The following is a 7,230-nucleotide window of genomic DNA, read 5'->3' as shown; positions in this document are numbered from 1 at the left end:
GAAAATCACATTGGGGCTTACTGGGGTTTTCCTCAAAGGCATGCCCACACCTTGCCCTGAAGCTGTCCCAAAGTGTGCCCTGATGGCAAACAACCCTGCAAGGTCCAGCTGCAAGCAAGCACCTTGCTGCTGCCTCCACTGCTGCCCTTCCACATTCGCTCCGAGTAACTCCCTGGCACCTTTCCTCTGAGAAGGTCCGAGTTGGGCTGCAATCCAGAAGAGCCAGGGCGCTTGGGCTGGCGATGGAGATGTCCTGAAGAGAGGCAACAGCTGGCACTGCCCCAGCGGCTGCCTGGGTGCAGCACAAGCAAGCTTCCCCATTCCTCAAGCTGAGGCTCCTTCTGCAGGTTGGAATGAGGACTGGGAAGAGCAGAAGCAGAAGGCTAAAGTGCATAAAGTTCATTTTCCATGCACTCCATCCATTGTAGAATTAGTGAGTGCAGCACAGCTGTCACAGATCTCTATGTGACAGCTCTTTGGGTATCAGAATTGTTTTTTAAATAAACATCAATGAAGAACACGTTCATATCAAAAGAAAAGTCAAAAGATTATGTACAATGTAAAAGCAGAAACTACTTCCAATGTTGACAGTTAAATAAATCATTTTAGGAAGACTCTGAAAATCAGCCAGCTCATTTCAAACTGCAAAGTGGAAGAAATTTTAAAAATGTGGACTATTTTCATACTCTGCCCTTCTGCTCAAGTCATTAGTGTGGAAGTCAAAGCTGTTGTTTGCATGCGTTTCCACTTGCCACCGAGACCATACTTGTGGCTCCACAGCACTGCTTGCTTGCAGTCATGTGTTGAAGTGTGTGTAGTTTCACTTTTACCGCATGAATCATGTCCTCAGGGAACTGCAGAAATGCCCTTCCGTCATCACTGCTCAGATCTGTGGTGTCAAAACGAGAAACGGGTTTAATCTGGTGCCAGCTTCTCAGCCCCGTAAAGCACCGGTACCTCCAGAGGTGGGAGCAGATTGCATGCAGCCATCTTGGCACCTCATCCCTTCAGTTTATGCTTGCTGAAGAGTTTGTAAACTTGACTCGCACAAAAGTCCGAGGTGCATTTTGGAACCCTTACAGCTTATTACCGGAGTTTCATTTTGGTCATTTTGGGCTGGGAGCCAAACGAAAGTCCTCTGCCTCAGTTTCATGAGGAAACACTCACGCATTGCCTCTTAGTCCCGGACTAGTGATGAAACACACCATGGCTCCTCCTCTCAGCTTTATTAGCATGGGGAAACCTTCAGCATAAAACTGTCTCCATGCTCCGTCCTGGTAATGAGATCAGGAATTCTGTCAGTGCCTTTTCTGACCTTGGTGCTGTTTGCATCCTCACCTCTGGCTGTCTGAAGATAAGCACCATGGAAGCACCAAACTTGCTGGAGAACGGAAATATTCCAAGGGAAAGGAAATGTCCGTGTTGCAAAGTGGCTTTATATACTTCAATATTTGTTTTGATTGCGCTCTCAGTAGTCTTCTGTTTGCTCCTTCATAAACAGGTAAGGATAAATTTCTGACTCTGGACTATACAACACGCATATACTCCTAATGGTTAATACTGCTGTGTTTATACTATCATCTAACTGCAAACTAGTCATTCTTTCTCTCTTGGAGACTGCTAACTCTTTTGCCTTCCAAGTTTTATCTAATAATATTTGACCCAGTTCCTTGGGAAAACATCTTCAGCATTTTGCTTTTATTTCCATAAGACCCAAGTTTTTATTTAATTCTCTTTTATGTCCTCTCCTGCATCAGTGATGTACACTTTCCTAACGTGGTGTGGACTGATGATGCTCTGTCAGGACAAGACGCTGAGGAGTCCTGGTCTTTCACCAGGCACAAAGCCTTTTCACTCTATTTTGCCAAGTGCTAATACAGTCTTGCCTAAGTAGCAGTTACTGAGTCATGTTGTCCTCTGGATTTCATTAGCTAATTTCAATTTTTTTTTTCCTTTTCTCTATCTGCATGTACTGTAACAAAAAGAAATACAAGGGAGAGCCAAGTCATTAGTGTGCTGAAGTCCAGCTTTTTACTTGCTGCTTTCCAAACCGAATTAGTTTCTGGGAGGATCCAAGGCATGTTTTTAATATCCCACTGTGATGTAGCTCCCTCCACAATTCCAGTCCTGGGGAAAAAATGGACAAGGAAAAAGCCCCCTTCTGTTAGGAGGCAGGATGGCTTGTTCTCATGGTCTTGAGAATCATCTAACCTTCTTGTGATATAATGACTTCAGGGACCCCTCAGAGAACTGACTCTGCAAAGCACTGATTGCTTTTATAAAATATGAAAACTGCTCAATTCCCACAAGAGAGAAACCTAAATGCACCTTACAGCACTATGTAGCAGACAATTAAAAAAAAATAGAAAGAAGAAATTGTTTTGGTACTTTTAGCCCCCCTCCTACAGCCTTCCCTATCTATTTCAGAGCTGTGGAGCAGCAGGTCCATGACCTGCAGTCACAACTGTATCCTTCTGATGGCACTGAGCACCCAGACACACACAACATTTCCCACATCCCTCTCACACTCTGCTTTATATGATCTTGCAGAAAGACAGTTCCTTTAGCAAGTGAAAGAACTGTCCTTAATCCCATCGGTTTATGTTAATTGGAGAGAGACAGGAGCTAGTAACGAAAGCCTTTCCCTGCAAGGAACCGATACCCTCCCCAGCACGCAGGACAGCAACCTCCTAAGGAGCAGACGAGGTCCTGTTTCAGCAGCGAGTGTAAACTTTTCAGAGCTCGCAGCCCGCAAGATGCGAGAGGCAATTGGGTGCCTACGCCTGTAACTTGATCTCAAGTCTGCTTTTTTGGGTCCCTGACCGGACAGCGAACAAAACTACAAAACTGCTCTCTGGGAAGAGCATGACCTCCATAAGCAAACACCGAGCCATGAGTCACAGGAATGTACTGAAATCTCTCACTCCTGTCAGTTTACCACTCGTGCTCCCACAGAGACACCTCCTTCCCTGGGCTGGAAGGGCATCGGAAAGCCGCCCTGGCTACGGGACCAGAAAGCCCTGCGCCTGTCGCCCCGAGCTAAGCACGGTATAGTGGTTAAAGGGAGGTAGGCTTAAAAGTCAGCAGCTGTCCTCCCCATCCTGCACATAGGTACACTCTTGATGGCAATGAAGCCCTCAGGGCACTCCGACGCAGTGGAGCCCTTGCAAGGTGTCAGCTGTCAGCATGCCTCTGCTGCTCCCTGAGCACAGCAGGAAAGCAGCATCTGCGCTACAGCACGGGCTGGCCTGCCAAAGCACCAATTCCGGAATAAATGATTTCAAGTTGCAATGCACAAGAAGGAATGATTCATGGTTTTTATGAGGGTGAATTAGCACAACATTGTAAAGCTCCCCACGCGTATGGCTTTGAGTCCATATCTACAGCTATACCATTTGTGACAGCCATTTGTGAGAGCTGAGTCCAGGCATGAAATGAAAGTCCTGGCACTCGAGACATGCGCAGACCTCCTCCAGGCACTGCTAACGGTTGTCTTCTTTATTTTGTAAAAATACCACCAAAGTAGATATGAAAAAAGCTGATATTTTTTAAACACTTAAAACTTTGTCAGAGAACAACTGTATTTTTCTTTACAAATCATTGTTTGCATTTGAAAGCAATGACTGTAATTACAGATAAAAAGGTTATTTCCCTTCTTGGGGAATGCTCTTATGCACTTGCGATGATGATGCTGCTCACTGACAGATGGAAAAGTCTCAGCAGAAAACACTGACCAAGCGTTGCTTCTTTCCACAGCCACCAGAGACATGCTGGGCACATGGATTTTGTGAGTATGGAGATAACAGAGCTGCTTTCTGGTTTTGTCAGACTTTTGCTGGGACAAAGATTACTGTCTCTCAGTATCATCTCACAGTCCCTATGCCTGCTCTCACCCGCTCTGCAGAAAGGTGTAAATTCTGACCACAGAAATACAGAGCCCATAGGAGACGCTGGCCATGACAAACAGATATCCTCAGCTCTGCACCTAGGGCTGCCAGCCAGCAACCCTGTCTCGGCCAGAATCAGCCAAGCTCACTTCTGAAAACAGCCCATAAAATCAGCGTCACAGGGTCAGAATTGTTGCTACCCAGCGTCGGTAGTCAGTTCCTTAGGCTCAAGCAAGGGCAGTCCTACAGAAACAGCCCGTGTACCAGCACAGAGCCTCAGGGAGATTTCATCAAATCAGTGAAACATTTTGGCATGCATTAATCTAACCAGACAGGATCCCCCAGACAGAGGCGGTGGCTGCAGGTACCACTGGGGCTGGGTATCCCCGTTACCTGCTATTGGACCCACCCTGCATCGAGAGCCTGCTGCATGAAGTACTGCAGAAATATGTGCCTTGCGCTATGCCCAGTCAACCTGGCCATGTTCCCACTTTGTCACCCAGGCTGTGAGGTGGATGACAACTGCCACCCGTCCTGAGCTTTACTGCTGGTGGGACACGTTCATTCAATGCAGAGAAGGGGGCAAAATCTGGGAATCACAGAATCACAGACTGGTTGAGGTTGGAGGGGACCCCTGGAGGTCATCTAGTCCAACGCCCCTTGCCAAGCAGGGTCACCTACAGAGCATGTTGAACAGGATCATGTCCAGACAGGTTTTAAATATCTCCACAGCCTCTCTGGACAACCTGTTCCAGTGCTTTGTCAGCTTCACAGTAAAGTTTTTCCTCGTATGCAGACAGAAAAACCCACAGGCTCAGCTCTCATGAAAGACTCAGCTACAGCAGCCAGTGAGCAGAAGATTCCTGTAACCCTCATCATCCTCAGATCCAGCTGCAGTTCTGCCCATGAATTGGTTCTCATTAGGGACCAGCTCAGACCGAGCCCTCAGAAAGGTTCCCTTTCTCTAGGGAGCTTTGAGCAGCTCATCTGCAATGGCAGGGAGCCCTTGCAAGCCACCCATGGCCCCGGGGGTCCTTCAGAGCTTCTCTCAGCAGATTGAGACCCGTTCCTAGCACTTCCGAGTTAGTAAACTGAAAAAGATCCGTAATAACAATAACAACAATCATCATCTAAAGAAAATGTCAGAAAGGGAGTGGGGAACAAGATGTGGCAACAGGAGATAGTAATAAAATGTGCACATACAGAACAAGGCTGCCCTTAAACACAATTAATCACCATTCCTGTTTTGTCTGTGTTTTCCTCAGTATTGAACTATTCTACATCCACCAACAAAGCTACCATGATCTGGGAGTGGAACTTAAAGCACTGCGATGATTTGGTGCAGCAGAACCGCAAACACCTGATAATTAAGAAGAATGGCAACTACTTCATTTACGCTCAGATCAGCCGCCAAAAGAACGTGACAGAGCTTTTTACAGTGGAGCTGTACAAAGAGCCAAACATCAGTCTCAACAAGGCTGTGGGACCAAAGGCAGGGGATGAAAAGGGCATGGTAAATTTTGGTAGACCTTTCTACCTGCAGAAGGGAGATACGCTGTACTGCGAGGCAAATATCGGTCCTGAAGCTATTACGATGGGGACTGACACGTATTGGGGCCTATATAAAATATAGCAGGATTCTGTTCTGAGTCAGCTCCTCCCTTACACCCTCCAGGAAACCTTAGGGCACTTATCGTCATGGATGAAGAGCGTGCGATTTCTCTTTGTATGAAATTCAGTTTGCTCGAGTGCATGCTGTAATAGGCTGGTATCCTGCAGTGACAGAGTAAGCTTAAAAAAAGGGGGGGGGGGGGGGTAGCAAACTTTGGTAATAATGGATGGCACCTGATCACCACAAAGTACAAGAGAAAGACGCTTCTGGGATGAAGAGTCTTTGATGCACTGCAGGGTTGACCCTGAGGTCCTGGAAAGACAAGTCACTATATTCAATCTGTTCTGAGCTGGGAGGAGCTCTGCTTTGCAGCTGGTTGCATTTCAGAGCTGGGTAGACGTTGGTACCTTGGGTCCCTTCTAAAGAAAGGTGCCATGTAAAACTAAGGTATTCTATATGATTCCTGCACAACCTGCCCATAAGTGATGCATATAGAGTGGGGGGGTGAAGCAGTTCAGAGACAGTCTGTGATGAAAGGAAAGCTTCTCCACCCCACCTGCAGCTTTGCCCTCTCTATGCTACTGGCAAGGGAAACACCACGTTGGAGCTTCCTAAGGGAAACTTCCTAAGGGATGTTCCACATCGGAACTTCCTAAGGGAAACACAGCCCCAGGCAAGCAGAGCTGTGGCACGCTGCACAACGCATGCACAGCCAGGCCGGTACTGCAGTGGGGAGGTGGGAAACATGAGCCAGCAGGGGAGCAGCACGGCCTTCACGTGCTTGGGGAGCTGAGATGCTGCTCGCTTCAAGGCCTTGACTACCTACGGCACTTGCTGGGACGAACACCAAATCACCTGCACATCACGGGAAGGTCTCAAAGCCTTAGCAAAGGCAAAGTGCTCCTGGAAAACTAGTCTGCTGTGGCCACATGGTGGTCCAGCCGCCCCATGGCGTAGTTCCTCTCCCTTGCCTGGGCTCTCCCGGGGGCTAGGTGCTTTGCTTTCCTGCCAGTTGCACCTTTGTGTGTGAAACTACTCTGTCGTGCCTCAGAGCACATCCCAGCCTTATGGATGGAGTTGCACAGGAAAGCAAAGAAACTGAGAAGCTGACTGGAAATAAATAATCACTTAGGGTGCTTGGGGTGGGTTGGGGCAGTTAGTGCTGCTGGTAGCTCTTACAATTTTATATTCTATGTATTTTAATTCTAAAGAACCAAGAGCCAACCTTTCACAGAGATTTCTCCAGTCTCGTGTTTTGTTTCGTGCAATCTGTTACTGATGAAAATGTTACTCTTGTTCTTACTTTGCTTGGTTTATTTCCCTCAGTTTAAAATAAAAAAATCTTACAAACCGCAAGTATATCTCACTCCTTTGATACGGACCGAGAAGATAACTGACTGACGCATTTCTCTACCCCTCATATACTTTCACTGAACTGCCTCTTCTGCTCCGAGCGGCTGGCGGTATGAGCACGGAGTAAGAGTATTTTGAGCTGCACAGTCCCAGGGCAGCATCGGATGCGGTCCTGAGCCCTACACGCAGGGGAGCTGCCTGTGGCTCAGCCCCATGGGAATGGGGAGGAAGGGAGGCCTGTACTCAGGGCAGCCCGCGCACATACGGGCACAAAGGCAGGCAAAGTGGCAGGCGGCAGAGGCAAGCAATATGGCTTCAGCATTTGGCAGAAGCTGTCGTGGGAAGGCACCCCCCCCCCAGTTATTTTGTGAGACACAA

General features: G+C 47.7%; 1 long non-coding RNA gene across 1 annotated transcript; it reads left to right on the top strand.

The window, feature by feature from the left end:
- Positions 1-360: 360 nt before the first annotated feature.
- Positions 361-6,850, top strand: LOC308198753. The gene is made up of 3 exons (XR_013954175.1): positions 361-1,501; positions 3,757-3,787; positions 5,153-6,850. It is a non-coding gene; the product is annotated as an uncharacterized lncRNA (long non-coding RNA).
- Positions 6,851-7,230: the final 380 nt, after the last annotated feature.

This window comes from Anser brachyrhynchus (genome assembly GCF_964034855.1).
Source record: "Anser brachyrhynchus genome assembly, chromosome: 8".
NCBI classification, from domain to species: Eukaryota; Metazoa; Chordata; class Aves; order Anseriformes; family Anatidae; genus Anser; species Anser brachyrhynchus.
This window is presented reverse-complemented; position numbering and strand designations above follow the sequence as displayed.